Source organism: Nicotiana tabacum, chromosome 12, assembly GCF_000715075.1.
Source record: "Nicotiana tabacum cultivar K326 chromosome 12, ASM71507v2, whole genome shotgun sequence".
NCBI lineage: Eukaryota > Viridiplantae > Streptophyta > Magnoliopsida > Solanales > Solanaceae > Nicotiana > Nicotiana tabacum.
In genome coordinates, this window is record NC_134091.1 from 5,260,874 (window position 1) to 5,278,377 (window position 17,504).

General features: G+C 36.5%; 1 long non-coding RNA gene across 2 annotated transcripts; it reads left to right on the forward strand.

Moving 5' to 3' along the window:
• The first annotated feature begins 6,592 nt into the window (after positions 1–6,592).
• On the forward strand, positions 6,593–8,739 carry LOC107817594 (uncharacterized). Of its 2 annotated transcripts, none has more exons than XR_001655224.2 (4): positions 6,593–6,865; positions 7,043–7,139; positions 7,458–7,530; positions 8,450–8,739. It is a non-coding gene; the product is annotated as an uncharacterized LOC107817594 (long non-coding RNA). The 2 variants fall into 2 exon arrangements; XR_001655222.2 differs by having other exon boundaries at positions 7,046–7,139.
• The last annotated feature ends 8,765 nt before the right edge of the window (positions 8,740–17,504 follow it).

Sequence of the window (17,504 nt, forward strand, 5' to 3'; positions counted from 1 at the left end):
GGCATCAACGCCGCCGGCCACCATCTTAACATCCTAGGACTACTCAACCACCCTGAATCCGAATCCACAAACCTTTTGGCTCGAATCAATCCCTAGCTTCTCGAATCTTCATTTGAAGATTCGAACCAAACCTCAACCTACACCAACCGACCCCAAATTCACACCAGTTGCTCCCCTGACCTCCCTCATACCCTAATCAACGGTTGTTCTAGTGCTGTGCACGGATCGGATTTAGCATATTTCGGATTCGGATTTCGGATTCTAGAAAATGTAATCCGAATCCGATCCGAATTATATCGGATCGGATTTTAAAGTTTGGATCGGATCGGATATCGGATCGTCTTATTATGCCTCAAAGTTAAACTAATATGTATATTTTCTTTGTAAAAGAGGCAATACATTAAAAAAAATTCATGTTTATGCAATTATGAGAGTACTATGGTGCCAATATAGCTAAATTTAGCAATTGTAAAGGTAATAACTTGGAGGTTGATGTAAATTAAAGTGTAGTATTTATACATTTCCTAATAATTTCGGATTTCAGATTGGATTGGATTAAAATATACCAATCCGAAATTCGATCCGAAATCCGAAATTTTAATAAACGTAATCCGAAATTCGATCCAATCCGAAATCTGAAATTCAAAATTGAATGGATCGGTTCGAATTTTGGATATCCGATCCGAATGAACAGCCCTAGGTGGTTCCGTTCGAATCTAGGTAGAACCCTTCGAGCCCCAAATCGGCCTGTATGAACCCTAGAACTCAAGATCCTGGGGGTTTGTCCAATTAAAAGAGGAGTTGGGGTCTAATAGACCTCAATCGAGGTGTTCTCAGTTGAGAACATTTCGATTGAAGTCCGTTCGACCTTAAAGAAGTCAAGTCCAGTTCGAGTCTGGGTCTTCTTTGTTCTTAAGCTTCCAAGGTAATTTTTCCTTTCCTTTTGTTCTGTTAGTGATTCTATTTGTATCTCTTTACGTGTTTAGTTTAGATTATATGATTTTTCTTTTTTTTTAATTAATTTTGCCTGACTTCATAAGACCTTTTTATTTGATCCTTCTGTTTGTTTGTTAATTGTACCTGTTGTGAGTTATGTGTTTAACATGTTCAGAGTCGTCGAATAGTTAGTTCATATAGTTTCCCTATTATGTCTAAAGTCACTGAAGCCTCATGGTAACCTATTTTGTCTAGCTTGTTTATCGATGGTTTGCTATCTATTATAGCTCGTATAGTCGATTATATAAATGTCGTTAACTAAAATCATCTGAAAAACTAGAGAAGCATGAGCTTGCTCATGTCAGTGTAATTACTTGCATGTTTCTCTTGTCTGTGCTAAGACCTGATTGATACTGCCTCATTCCTTAGTTTGCATTATCAACTCTTTGTTGATCAAGTTTGGTTTTGAGTTGGTCAGGATTGGTTCCCAATATGACCAACTCATGCCATTTGATTAACACCCCTTTTGTGTTATGATGTGTTTGAACCTAAGTTGAGAATTGGATATAGCTGTAGTAATCTGATAGTTCAACCTGAAATCAGTGTTTAGTGTAAGTTTATATAGGTTGTAACTTCAGATTTCTAAAACTTAGGGTAATACAGTAATAATCAGTGGATTCAGGGGTAATTTGGGGTGTCAAAGTTTGACAAATAATTTAGTGTTAGTGGGCTGACAGTAGGGTATTAAAGTACTAATTAAACCAATAAAATTGTTTAATCAATAGTGAGGTCTGACTGTTTAAAACACTTTTAAGGTCAGAAAGAAAAGGAGATCACATGGGCACCATGTTACAAAGTTTGAGGGAAATGAATAGAAAAAAAAAGGTTGCCCATATTTAAGTGAATAGGAAAATAGGCTGCCCATCCCCCCTGTGATTTAGTAAAGAAAGGAAAGATCAGTGGTGAAACTGACACTAATTTTTAGTCTTGAGTGGAAAAACAGAGGGAATAACATGGGAGAGAATCAGTTTTTAATTCACTAAGTGCCCTAAGAGCTGGAAATGAAGCCAGTTTTTGGGATATAAAAGAAACATCAGAAAACAGAAAAGAAAAAGAGAGAACTAGTTTTGGTGAGGGAGAGCTTGAGGAAAAGAGAGTTTTTAGATAGTTTTTTTTTAGAGTTAAAAGAGGGTTGAAAACCAAAGATAGTCGGACAACCAAAGCAAAAAAAACACTATTCCATTGAATTTTGGTTCAGTTTCGAGTTTCAGTAGTTGATGTTGATCTTCTAGCCTAATTTCAATTTGCTGGAACTTCTTCTGAGATCTATTGGTCCAGTTTTGGTTTAATTCAAGTTCAGTTGAGTCTTTTTGGGTGTTGTTTGTTGCTGTTGGGTTTTACATATCATTTCGGGCTTTGTTGGAGTGTGTTTCTGGTTTGGAATTGGTGTTGCTGTTGGTTTGAATCTGATTGGCTGTTGTTGTGACCTGTTGTGCCATTTACTCAATCTGTAGCTGACCTCCTTTCTTCTTACTTGTATTTCAACTTCCAGGTACTTGGCTCGACTGTGACTAATGTTTGTGATGTCAAGCTTGATATAGCCAATTGAAAAAGAAACTGAAGTGGCAGTTACTTGCCTGCTTTAGCTTGCATACAGTTTTATTTATGTTCATGTGAAATTTTAAAAAATGTGTATATCGATTGGACTGTCTAAATTCGTGAACTATTGAATTCTCTTTTGTGAGTTGGTAACGTTGATTTGATTGAGCTGTATCACTGGTGTAGTATAGTGCAATATAGGATAAATGAATTTGTTTCTCAGTAATTACCAAAAAATAGGTTAAACAGTTTGGTGTTTTAATAGACCGTTTTCAGTAATCCAATTTTGAAGTCATGAACCACTTGAGCACCAATTCAGTAACACTAGTTCAAACTTTCCTAAAACATGAAGCCTGCATTTTATGATCAATGTTGTTAAGTTCACACTCCAGTTTTTTTATTTATTTTAGTGACGTCCAAATAACTCATCAGAAGCCACCATGTAAGTAGGGAATTGGAATTCAAATGATTAGTATTTTATTAATTGGAATGAGTTGAACATTTTTTTACTCTATTTCAAAAACCAGTAGATATAATTGGAATGCTTTGGAACAAGTTTGGGCATTAGTTAACTTTAAATTCTATTTGGTGCAAGCCTGTAGAAATTTTCAGGCTATACAACCTTGTCTTTGTTGGTTTTGGGCTTAGTAACATAATGAGTGGCCCAGGCTCTAATTTGATTTCAACATCTATTTGGGCCTGGGCCTGATCCTATAACTGCCTAGTCACTTTCATGAAATATAAATTTGGGCTGTCTAGAACGAATTGCTAAAAGTATTTTATTTGTTACTTATTATGTTGTTAGAATTAATTGAACTGAAATTGAATCATGAAAATTGGGTCTTTTCAAATACATTAATTAATTAGAACTTGTCTGTTGCTATTAAAGACAAATAATTAGAAAAATCATAGTCACTCCAGGATTGGTCTTTAAATAAAAATGATGAGACGAGCCTCGCCAAATAAAAATGCAAATTGCGGGGCCCTCAATAATTGGTCATAATAAAATACTTAGAATTCGGAATGGCCGTTTAGCGAATTTCACGACCTTCCCCCAAAATAATAATACGCTAGCCTCTTTAGGCGCGTTCTTAATAATATTACCTCCCTAAACCCGGGTGCACATTTATGTGACCCAAATCCAAGTCTCAACGGAGTCAAAATGTGTCAACAACCACGGGTGCATTGATTGCGACGTGGTTCGAGACGCGTTTTCACGATATTGCAATTCTATTAAAAATAATAATAAAAGCGGTTTAAACTTAATAAAAGCACACAAGTTATAACATGTATAAAATCAGATATTTAGCCATTACAACAATTTATGCGACCATGCTAGAACCACGGGATTCGGGGGTGCCTAACACCTTCCCTCGGGTCAACAGAATTCCTTACTTAGAATTTCTGGTTCTCAGACTTCATTTGGAAAGTCGAATATTTTCCTCAAATTGGGATTCAAGATAAACCGGTGACTTGGGACACCAAAAGCCAAACCTTTCACAAGTGGCGACTCTGAATTAAATAAATAATCTCATTTCGAATATTGTCACTTAAATTGGAAAAAATCCCTACGCATTTATCCTCCGAGGTAGGCGCGCAAAAAGGAGGTGTGATAGCAGTCATTGTTCACGCGTTGAAGATTTGGAGGCATTATCTGCATGGCGTGGCATGTGAGGTGTTCACGGATCACAAGAGTCTACAGTACTTGTTCAAGAAGAAGGAGATAAACTTAAGGCAGAGAAGGTGGTTGGAGATGTTGAAAGACTGTGATAGCACCATCTTATATCATTCGAGAAAAGCCAATGTAGTGGCAGATGCCTTGAGTAGGAAGTCAGCCAGTATAGGTAGTCTTGCTTATATTCCGGTCGGTGAGAGGTCGCTTGCTTTGGATGTTCATGATTTGGCCAATCAGTTCGTGAGGTTGGATATTTCTGTGCCCATCCATGTGTTAGCTTGCACAGTCGCTCATTCTTCTTTATTGAAGCGTATCCGAGATCGACAGTATGATGATCCCCATTTGTGTGTCCTTAGAGACACGGTGCAGCATAGAGGTGCCAAGCATGTTACCTTAGGAGATGATGGAGTTCTGAGATTGCAGGGTCGAGTTCATGTGCCTAATGTGGATGGACTTCGAGAGTCGATTTTAGAGGAGGCCCATAGTTCCCGGTACTCTATTCATCCGGGCGCCGCTAAGATGTATCAGGATTTTCGGCAGCATTATTGGTGGTGGAGAATGAAGAAGGACATTATTGCCTATGTGGCTCGGTGTTTGAACTGTCAGTAGGTTAAGTACGAGTATCAGAGGCCCGGTGGTTTATTCCAGAAGATTGAGATTCCTGAGTGGAAGTGGGAGCGTATCACTATGGACTTCATTGTTGGACTCCCACAGACTCAGAGGAAGTTCGATGCAATGTGGGTTATTGTTGATAGGCTGACCAAGTCAGCACATTTCATTCCTGTGGCAATCTCATATTCTTCCGAGAGGTTAGCTGAGATCTATATCCGGGAAGTTGTTCGCCTTCATGGTGTGCCCATGTCTATCATTTCGGATCGAGGTATGCAGTTTACCTCACATTTTTTTAGAGCAGTTCAGCGAGAGTTGGGCATATGGGTTGAGTTGAGCACAACATTTCACCCTCAGACGGACGGGCAGTCCGAGCGGACTATTCAGATTTTGAAGGATATGCTCCGAGCTTGTGTCATTGACTTTGGAGGCTCGTGGGATCAGTTTTTGCCGTTAACAGAGTTTGCCTACAACAACAGCTACCAGTCGAGTATCCAGATGGCTCCTTATGAAGCTTTGTATGGTAGGCGGTGTCGGTCGCCGGTTGGATGGTTTGAGCCGGGAGAGGCTCGGTTGTTGGGTACAGATCTAGTACAGGATGCCTTGGACAAGGTTAGGACTATTCAGGATAGGCTTCGCACAGCTCAGTCCAGGCAAAAAAGTTATGCCGACCATACGGTTCGTGATTTGGCTTTCATGGTCGGTGAGCGGGTATTGCTTCGAGTGTCGCCTATGAAGGGCGTGATGAGATTTGGGAAGAAGGGCAAGCTTAGCCCTAGGTTCATTGGCCCATTTGAGATTCTTGATCGAGTGGGAGAGGTGGCTTATAGAATTGTGTTACCGCCGAGCTTATCAGTTGTGCATCCAGTGTTTCGTGTCCATGCTTCGGAAGTATTAAGGCGATCCATCCCACATGTTAGATTTCAGCACTGTTCAGTTAGACAAGGACTTGTCATATGAGGAGGAGCCGGTAGCTATTCTAGACCGGCAGGTTCATCAGTTGAGATCGAAGAGTTGCCCTTATGTTCGTGTTCAGTGGAGAGGTCAGCCTGCTGAGGCATCGACCTAGGAGTCCGAGTCCGATATGTGGAGCCGTTATCCCCATCTTTTCCCCGACTCAGGTACTTCCTTCTTATGTTCGTTCGAGGATGAACGATTGTTTTAGAGGTGAGGAAATTTTATGTTCTGAGGCCTTAAAAGCCTCCTTTTTCCTCACCTCGATTTGCTTGCGCGGTCCGAGCGTATATCTGGAATGCTTTTATGTGGAAATATGTTGAAAATGTTAATTTGGCCTTTAAAAATTGAATTTAAGTTGATTTCGGTCAATATTTTGGGTAAACGGATTCGGACCTGTGATTTGACGATCCCGAGGGGTTCGTGGAAAAATATGGGACTTGGGCGTATGCCCGAAATCGAATTTCGAGGTCCCAAGCCCGAGAAATGAATTTTTGAAAGAAATTATTTTACTGAAAATATAAGAGTTTTTGGAAATTGGATTACATTTGAAACTTATGGTATCGGGCTCGTATTTTGGTTTCGGATCCCAGTAAAAGTTCAATATGATGTTTGAGTTGTGTCTGTAAAATTTGGTAAGAAACGGAGGTCGTTTGATGTGATTTGGATCCGTATTTGTGAAATTTGAAACTTTGAAAGTTTTGAGATTTAATCTTAGCCGCTGATTCCCCTCCAACCGAATGGCCCATGTCAATTCTTACACCCATATTTAGACCCAATTATAACCAAGCCCTACCCTATCTTATAACTCCTAATTACTAAAAGGCTAGAACGGCGCCCTCTTCATCGACCATTAATTTCCTCCACAAACAATATCCAAAATTCTTGGAAAGTTTCCGCTGATTCTGAGAATTTCTTCCTACTAGAGGCAAACCCATCAGCTAAAATCACGGAGCAAATAGTTTCTACAGCTGAAAAACACAGAACCTTCAGACCCTCTTCCTCAAATAAGATCTCGTGTGCCACCATATTACTGCGCTTGAGTTTGCAGTGACTTTTTCGGATCCAAATTAAAGTACTTGTTTTCTTCGGGTCAGTGCTTGTTGTCGCATTAATTAGTATGGGTATAAGCACATGTTCTGAATCAAGTTTTTCATATTTCTTGTATGTTATTCCTGTGTTGCATATGACTATGCCAAGCCATTAATTGTACTTATATTGGAGCATTAGTTTAAAAAGTTGTGTCACTCTTTGTACGTTGTTGTTTAGTAGGTGCAAATAAGAATACATGTGGTTTCTAGCATGAAGTTGATTGGAGTGATAGAAGGAAACATCCAAATTCATCACATCTTTATAACGGTGCAAGGTACACATAAGATCATAGAATGGAACATACATTCTCATCTTTTAAATTTTTAGAAAAACGTAATTTTCTTTGACATTGATTATTACAGAACATGCATATTAGAAAAGTATGGACGACACTGCTTTACCAGCTCATTGTTCTTGTTAAATATAATTCAACTATGAATGGGTAAACGAATTTTGGTCTGAACCCCGAGTTTGGACCAAGCGGACCCGGGGTCAATTTTGAATTTTGGAAAAAATATTGGGAAATCTATATTCATGCATTAGAATTGGTTTGTTTAGCCTATATTGATGTTATTAAATAATTTATGACTAGATACGAGCGGATTAGAGGTGGGACTGAGAGGTAAAGCAGTAATTGAGGCTTGATTTTTGTCCGTGGAATCGAGGTAAGTGTTTGGTCTAACCTTAGCTTGAAGGATTATGAGTCGTGTCTTATTTGCTACGTGTTAACTGTGGAGTACGACGTATAGGCATCATGACGAGTATCTATACGTCGGTGTCAAGCATGCCTGTGAGTCTTGTATTGTAATTGTTATGACTTTGTTGTGGTTTATTACGCTTCATATGAGGATTATCATTATTGTTCCATTGCCGGGATGTTATTATCATTATTGTTCCCTTGCCGGGATGTTATTGTCATATTATTGTTCCTTTACCGGGATGTTTTTTTGATATTATTATTCCCTTGCCGAGATGTTGTTGTAATATTATTGTTCCCTTGTGGGGATGTTGTTATATTGCTATTGTTCCCTTGCCGGGATTCTTTTATGATTGGTGTTGATAAATGAAATGGGAGCGGGTTGCATGCCTGCAACGATAATCTATGAAATGGGAGTGGGTTGCACGCCTACAACAGTAATCTATGAAATGGGAGCGGGTTGCACGCCTGCAATGGTAATATATGAAATAGGAGCGGGTTGCACGCCTGCAACGATAGTATATGAAATGGGAGCGGGTTGCATGCCTGCAACGATATCATATGAAATGGGATCGGGTTGCACTCCTGCAACGGTATTACATGTGTACATGTTCTTCTATTTCCTTATCCTTGCTGGTAATTAATTTATGGCATTCCTTATATTGCTCTACTGTTGTTCTGTTGTTATTTGTTACTCCTCACAGCATGTTTCCCCCGCCCAACTTTAGTTGTAATTGTCTGCTTCTATTTTCGGTGTATATGATTTAACTACATAGGTTATTTGGTAGTCTGGTCCTAGCCTCGTCACTACTTCGCCGAGGTTAGGCTAGGCACTTACCAGCACATGGGGTCGGTTGTGCTGATACTGCACTCTGCACTGTGTGCAGATACTGATACCGGAGTATTTGGACCGCAGTGAGGGTGTTGTCTTCAGTCCACACAAGCGACCCGAGGTAGTCCTGCAGACGTCCACGGGCCTTGGCGTCTCCTCTTTCTATTTTTACTTATTCAGAGACAGACTTATGTATTTCATTCAGACTTTGTTTGTAGTATTCTTAAATAGTTCGTAACTTGTGACACCAAATTCTGGGTAGTATTGTACACCAAATTCTAGGTAGTATTGTACTCCAAATTATGTAGCAGTGTTTGATTGGAATATTATGTTTCGGCTTCCGCATTTCCGATTGTTTAATCTTATTCTGTTGTTTAACCACTTAGTATTTTACATTGGTTAGTATGTTTAAATAAAAAGGGAGATAAATTTGCAAAATTCGGCTTGCCTAGCTTCCACGAGTAGGTGCCATCATGACTCCCGAGGGCGAAAAATCCGGGTCGTGACATCCACAATAAGTGACCAATTTGTTTTTGGCACGCCCATTAAGAAAATACGAAATTCTATAAAAAAAAATACCTAGTATGACTAAACTATCCTTAATTAAATATTTAATGTGAGGAGTAAGAAAACTTCTTAGGGATATGTAAATAAGGGTAATTTTGTAAAAATAAATTGAATTCTTTCTTTATTATATAAATGGACATTTATTTTGGACCTTAATAAAAAAACAAAATAGTCACTTAGCGTGGACCGGAAGGAATAGTAAATATGGGGATGATTAGTTCCTTCCCTTCGATACAAGTAATAGGTTATAGATTATGCTAAGTGTTGAAATTTAGCACTTAACACAATAACAAGTAGCAGATTAAATAATTATGTCTATATTATGTCGCTATTTGTCCCATTCAATTATGTTCTATTTTGAGATAGACTTTTAAAATCATAATTGCACTTAGCTTGTCAACGGTAAAATTTAATGTAAGACTTACCAAACTTTTCTTGCACCCACAGGAAATAAAGACAAACGTCCAAATCATTGAAATAGGATGTCAAAATCTGTATATTTAACATGTTTGGTACAAAGCTAAGGCTTTATTTCAATTCAATAGTCAATAGTAGTATTAGGCATATTCCTACTTCTTAACTTAAAAGTGGAAATGGCATTTGCCAGCCTAGTTTGTGTGGGGACACCAATAGGCTCCTCTCTTTTTCAAAGATGTGCACTTCCAAAGAAACAAATCACATCCTCGTCAAACCGATAAATACGAGACATATATTTTTAGAACGATACACTTATATGGTCACTATATTCGGCTAGGGCTGTGCATTTGGATCGGATATCCGAAATCCGATCCGTCCACTTTATTTCGGATTTTCGGATTTCAAATTTCGGATTTTCGGATTGGATACAAATTGTATTTTATGAAATTTCGGATTTTTGGATTGGATTCGGATTGGTATGATTTTAATCCGATCCGATATCCAAAATTATATGTACTTATATAAATACACACTAAAATTTTAGGGTTATGCTTATTCATTTTTCACACACCCCCTCACTCACTTAGATTTTTCCGCCTCTCTTGCACCTCTCTTCTCTTCAGTGAAGACTAAAAGAGTCTCAATGACTCAAACTTCCGATTTTACTTAGATTTTATGTCTCTTTCTTCCGCCTCTCTTCTCTTCTCTTCTGTCTTTTATGTCTATTTCATGTTCTATTCTTCAACTTTTGATTTTATTTTTATTTTTTTGTTTGTTTTTGTAGATGGAAGATGAGATAGAGACACCGAATGAACTTTAAATTGTTGAAAAATTTTGTGACTATCCGATCCGACAATCCGAAAAATTATCCGATCCAAAGTTTAAAATCCGATCCAATCCAATGTTAATTCGGATCGGATTCGGATTGCCCTTTTTAGAATCCGAAATTCGAAATCTGAATCCGAAATATGCTAAATCTGATCCAATCCGATCCGTGCACGGTCCTATATTAGGCATTCATTCTTTTTGTGCCAACATTATATTATCATATAAAAAATGAGTATTGACATAAATTGAATGACTAAACACTCTTCTATGATTGTCATACCTCCTTTTTACCTACACCCCCCGTGAAGGAGTGTATAAGGGAGTTTTTCCAATTAAAGGACAATCGAAACGGGATAATTTACATTAAATTCAGAGTCGCCACTTGGGATAATTTATGGTGTCCCGAGTCACCGGTTAGAATCCCGAATCGAGGAAAATATTGACTCTTTATTACAGTCCGCAAGCCCGAAATCCAGGTAAGGAATTCTGTTAACCCGGGAGAAGGTGTTAGGCATTCCCGAGTTCCGTGATTCTAGCACGGTCGCTTAACAATTTATACTTGGCCTAATTATCTGACTTATTACACGTTTTAAATTTATCGTGTATTTTTAGCTTTTGTAACTGCTTTTAGCTTGGTTATTTGTAATTATAGAATTGTCTTGAAACGAATCACGCGTACGTATATTCGTTTTATTTTTTGCATTGTACATAATTAATAACACTTTTGGCGCGTCAAAATCATGTCATGCGAACGTGTCCTCGATTAATAACGCTTTTGTCGATTTATTAAGAAATATTTGGTTGAAGTTGCGCGAACGCATCCCTCAAGTCACTATTTAGAATCAAATTTGACATCATGTTACGCGAAACGTATACGTAATTACAACACTAGTCTAAATCGAGCCTAAAGCAAACTACGAGTGTTCATTTTTTAGAAATTGTAATCGTGTCGCGCGAACGTGTACACAATTGAATTAATAACATTTTTATTATAAATATGAATTTGGACAAAGTTGCGCGTGCTTAAAACGAACTACGAACATTTGTCATTTTTGTATGATTAAATGGTAGGCGGCGTGCCTCGGACTATATGAGCTAATTTAATTTAATAACCTCTGAAAACCTATTTTTATTGAGAAGATTTGTTCGAAGTTGCGCGAACGCATACTTCGAATTGTCTTTAGAATTGTAATCATGTCACGCGAACGTGTCCACAACCACGACAGTATATTAAACGTGCCTAAAGCAACTAACGCGGTATCAACTTTGCGAGGGCCCTGAAAATTAGCTAAATGGCACGCCTCAAATTTTAAGTATTTTTTAAAAGAAATAATTATATGAGGGCCACGCATTTGTCATATTTATTTGGCACGGCGCATCCCGACTTTAATTAAAAGGACGTGACTAATTCATCAAAGAACGTAGGGGGATTCCTACTTATGTTATGCCCAAGCTTAAGCTAATAATTTAAAAAAATGAACTGGTAGCAGACCATCACATTTGATTGTGGAAAGGCCGAGTTAGTCAAAAACCCATGTTTGATTGCCCATTACTGCAGGCTCAGCGTGTGAAATAACTGGGCTCAACTTGAAGCCCAGTTTGGCAGCCTGGTTGCGGAAGGGGAAGACAATCGCAATTAGGCCAATGATGGCAGCCCAATACACGACCCAACAAATATGTTTGAAGTAAATTGCATCATTCAAGAAATTCTGGGATTGAACAAATACTGATAATCTTTGAATCAAATGCAAAACACATTTTTATGCTAACATAGGTTCCAAAATGAGGATACAATCCTAATTGCAACAACACACCTTTACACAAATTATTCACCAATTAACAAAACTCAAAGGTCCCCCCCCCAGTTTATATTAAATTCTGATTCAAGCATAACACATTTAAAACATATCACATGTCATAGAAACCTGCTAAAGAAAAAATAAATATGAAAGGTTAATCTGAATCTAAAGGTTTCAAGTCAAAAACCAAGCTCAAACCCTATTCAAAAACCATTTTTAGATAAAAAGTTCCCATACATGAGCAACAACAGAACTCAAGGACAACTCTAAAACCATTGTGCTGTATTTCAAGCTATATAGGAACAAATCTAAAATGGACAGTGGGAAATAAATCCAAACCAAGCTTACTAGACCAACCACATGAAGGGTCTAAACTTGTAATTCGAACCACACCCATGAAACGTACATCCAAATCATCCAATCTTAACTAATTAATTAAGGATCATAATCTTCAATTAACACATGATTATACGAGGTTTACAACATTTCTGAATCACCTATATCCAAACAAAGTTCACCCAACATTTAAATCAAATATACATCTAGGAATGAAATATCCAAAATAAACTAAACTGAAAGCATAAACAATAAAATGACAGCATCGAGCAGAAATTACAACAAGAACTTAGTGTTTGTCATTTAAACTCCAGCTCGGTTCAGATCTTTACACAAACTTAATCAGGCTTCATTTCCAACATAGTTTCAAGAGAATACCTGGAATTCGAAAGAAACAACACAGTAAATGAAGAGGCAGCAGCAGAACAGTAGCAAGAAGCAGTGTTTCAACCGCAGAGACAACCAAGAAAATCTGCTTTACCCCCAGAAATGAAATGCAATACTCAACACAGCACGACCAGAACTTCAAACCAAGATCTTACAAACTAAAATTCCATTTATTCTAAACCCAGATGAATCCGAAAGTGCTTCAGAAATCAAAAATTTTAGAAGTCAAAGACAAACTCAATGGAACAGTAGTAGCTTTTTTAGTAGTTTCAGTTTTTCCTCACTTCTCACTCCTCTCTGTATCCAAATCTCCTCTTTTGAATCTCTCTCAGAGTCAATCCTCCAATCTCTCTCAGTGTATATTTCTCTCTTTTCAAAGTACTAGACTCTCTCCCCTCTCTTCTGTCTGAATTTCAGCTCCCTTAAATGGGCATTCAATTAGTGCATTTTCCATTACCAATTTAACTTTTCCTTTCTTTAATCCTCCACTCAATTATCCACTTAATTATTTAATCCATTAGTGCAATCCTAACCCTACTATCCACTAGAAACTTCTTAAGTAGGTAAACACTTGAATTACTTATATTAATCAGTTCTTATCGACACAATTAAACAAGAATTTTAAACCAAATTATTGCACTGATCCTAATTACTCTAACTAAGTGATTAAACGAAATACGATTTCAAAGTTCACTGATATCCCAATTATACGAAACAAAATCTACGAAACCAATCTTAAGGAAACAAACAGTGAACAGAATAATCTATAGCAGAGTACTGATCGAATTTCATTTGAAATTGACCAGGAAAAGAAAAAGAGATGAGGAAGACGAACATCAGAATAATACTAATGTAATCAAACAAAGATTAAGACAGAACTCACCGGACATGCTCGAACTTGGGTTTGGCTTTGACACTGTGACTCACCCCAAACTGATGCTAATCATTTGTTCTTTATCAAGAACAAATGAACAACATCGGTTTTGTAGTGAGTCGACCTTATAATCACAAAACTAGGGGCTTGGATCGTTGCATGTCCTCAGGCTCAACGAAAACTGATTTTGAACTTTTAGGTTTGAACCTAGATTTAAAATTCGACGAGTTCTGGTCTGATTCGAAGGAAACCATTGATGGATTTGGTATGAGGGAGTCATGGGGGTTGTGTGGTGTTAAACTGGGGTCGATTGGGTAGGCTAGGGTTCGGAGCTTTTGGGACCGGACAACTTCGATTGAAGATTCGAGAAGTACTAGGGTGATTCAAGGGAAACAGATCGGGGATTTGGAAAGAGGGGGTTGGGGTGGTTCTGGGGTGTATTTTGGAAGGGAACGGAGCCGGCGCCACCACCGGAAGACGGTGGGGAATGGTGGCGGCTGGTCTCTAGGGTTTGGGGTGAGGGAGACAATATACGAGATGAGGGGGGGTTCTGAGGGGGCGAGGTTTGTTTGGATGTATATATACAAGGGTGGAATTGGATCCAGGCCGTTCGATCAAACGAGATCAACGACTTGGATCATCTGACTAAATGAAGCGACGTCGTTTGAGTAAGCTGAAGACCGGATCGGTCTCAGATGAAATGGGTCGGATATGGGTGATGGGCAAGGTTTTGGGTTGTTCGATCAAATAAAATTGACGACCCTGATCAAAGCGTGTCCAAACGACGTCGTTTGGTTTTGGTAAGGGCGGACCGGGTTGGGACGGGTCTGGGCTGGTTTTTTGGCTGGGTTTTGGTTTTGGGCTTCTTAAATTAACTTGAATTTGGCCCAATTCTGATTTAATTCTCTTCCTTTTCTTTTCTTCCCTTTTTTTTTTCTCAAAAATTAAAACCAAAATCATAAATTAAATTATAAAAACACCAAATTAACTTAAAAATACTAATTAACTCCAACTAATAATTATCACAAATAACTAAATGCCAAATTAAAAGAAAAATCACACAATTTGACTAAAATTTCAAAAATATGTTATTATTTTTTTTGAATTTTTATTTTTGTAAAACACCTAATTATTAATTAATTCAAAAAAAAATGTAAAAATCAAATCTTAAATGCAAACGTTATATTTTTTGTATTTTTAATGCATTAATAAAATTAAACATGCACACAAATATATGCAAACAATCAGGGAAATCACACAATAATTTCTAAAAAATAACACATAATTAAAGAAAGACCTAATTTTGGGAATTCTTTTGGAGTAATTCGTGTGAGGCAAAAATCACGTGCTCACAATGATTAGTAACGATTCTAGATCAAAGGCGAATGAGCATATGTAACCTAAATAGTTTGGGTTCATGATAATGTTTGCATTTAATTTTTACAGTATTAAGATTAGTTCGTTAATATATATTTTTATTATTAAATTACGATAAGTTAATGTAGCTTGATACAAACATTGACTACTAGTGAGTATTTTTCTCATCTTTCCACCATTTAGGGATGAAAATAAGGCGATGTGGGTGCGGGACGGTACGTGTTTATACATATGCAAGGCGGTGCGAGTTAAACATAATTGTGCAGGTTAAGATTTCAAATTTTCAAACAATTACAACTTTTCATCTATCGATCGCTAATATTCAACCAAAAATTATTTGTTTTCCAGTTTTGGACTTGTAATTCTGTTCTCCTACGAATTGGATCATTGTAGTCTCAAATTGATTTACTTTTTTAAAAACCGATTCATAGTGGACGTCTATTCAGTTGATTATAAATACAAATACTTCTGCTAATTGCATCACTAAAAAGAACAACTTGTTTTATGTATTTTATTTACTGCTCCAACATCTCACTTTTAACTATATATTTAATTTATTTTAAGCTAGGTTCATGCATATTGTATATGATCTCACTACATTGTACAATATGAATTATTAGAATGACATACTAATAGCATTCGGTAGGATTTATAGTTATTCCCTAGTTACGGCCAAAGGCGAATTTAGGGGCGGAAGGCAGTTTGCCCGAACTCCTTTCGGCAAAAAATTATAGTGTATATATATAAGGCAAAATCTATTTTTTACATTAATATACTATGCTTTGAATCATCTTGACAGAACTCAAAAGCATAGCTTGTTGATCAAGGGGTTCAAAACTTGTGTAAGGTTATTGGTTCAATTCCTACTAACTAGAACGATGGAAACTTTTAGATTGGCAATGCCATATATAAATATAACTGAAAAGATAAAAAAAATAAAAATAAGACAACTTGGAAGAGAAAAAAGAGGAAAATTTTGTGGGGCGGGTAACACAGGTATGGATGGGGGAGGATGGATGCTTGGTTAATAGGGGTGTACATAAGTCGGGTTAGTTCGAATTTTCTAATTACCAAACCAAATCAATTATATCGGGTTATTAAAATTAAAGACCAAACAAAACCAATAAAAGTCGGTTTTTTAATCTCAAGTTTTCTCGTGTTTTTCGGATTTTTCGATTTTTATTGTCATAAAGTTTCTATAGCACAAAACATAGAATTTGTACTCCAAATATTTTTTTAGTCATAGTAAGACAGAACTATATAAGGTGGGTTTCAATAAAATAACATAAATATGATATGAGTCACGGCATTATACTAAAATATTCAACAATAAAGATAATATAATCGCATAAAATAAATATTATTAATAAGCCATAATGAAAACAAACATAATTTAAAATTACTAATAAGTTGCTGAAATAAGTACGACTAATTAGTACTATTATTTGCATGATTAAACACTAAAAGAAAAACAAGTTATTCATTTTATCTAAACCATAGAAAAACTAAAAAAATAGATATCCAACCCTATTTGCATTCATAGTACAATTAAATTGAATATTTTTTTATTAGTATTAGTATTGATTTGATTTTGGTTTAGGATTTATTTGAATTCCTAATATTTATGGGTTACAAAACTTATTGGAGCATCCAAAAATTATAGTTCAAGCTTGAAATAATAAGTTAAAAGATAAAACTATGAAAAATCTTATGAAATATTTATAAACTACACTACAATAAATATTTTTATGCATTAAATATATTTAAAACTTCTATACATATAATATCGGTCTGGTTTGGTTTCAGTTTGATTTTTTTAGTTAAAACCAAACTAAACCATATATGGTCGTGTTTTTTTCCCAACACCAAACCCACTTTTCAAACAACTCCAACCCCTTTCTCCTCCTCCTTCTCCTCCTTCGTTTTTTTTCCTTCTTTTTCTTCTTCTTCTTCTTCTTTCTTTTGCTGCTGTTGGTGCTGCTATGAAACTTCAGTTCATGGGATGATTGCCATAAACATGTTTATCAGATTATTTAAAGATAAATTATAAATAATTACGTAAGTTAGTAGACAATAATTTGTGAATATTTTCACATACTAAGTTAGTAGACAATGATAATTCTGTTCTTTTCACGTTTATTGTTTCCAAAATTTACGATTTAGATACTGTTGACAATCTGATTGTTTATCTAGTATGTTAGAAAGCTTTTTCAAAAACTTCAACTTATATAGTGCTGAAGTTTTTATCAATGAACTAAATAACTTCGGCATCTTCTGCTGAAGTTTTTGAAAAAGCTTTTATGACAAAACTAATGAATCCAGGACAAAAAAATTTCAGCATTTAGTTTTGAAGTTTTACAAATAAATAACTTCAGCATCTTCTGCTGAAGTTTTTGAAAAAGCTTGTCCAGGACAAAAAATCTTCAGCTTATTTAGTGCTGAAGTTTTTATAAATGAACTAAATAACTTCAGCATCTTCTGCTGAAATTTTTGAAAAAACTTAATGACAAAACTAATGAATCCAG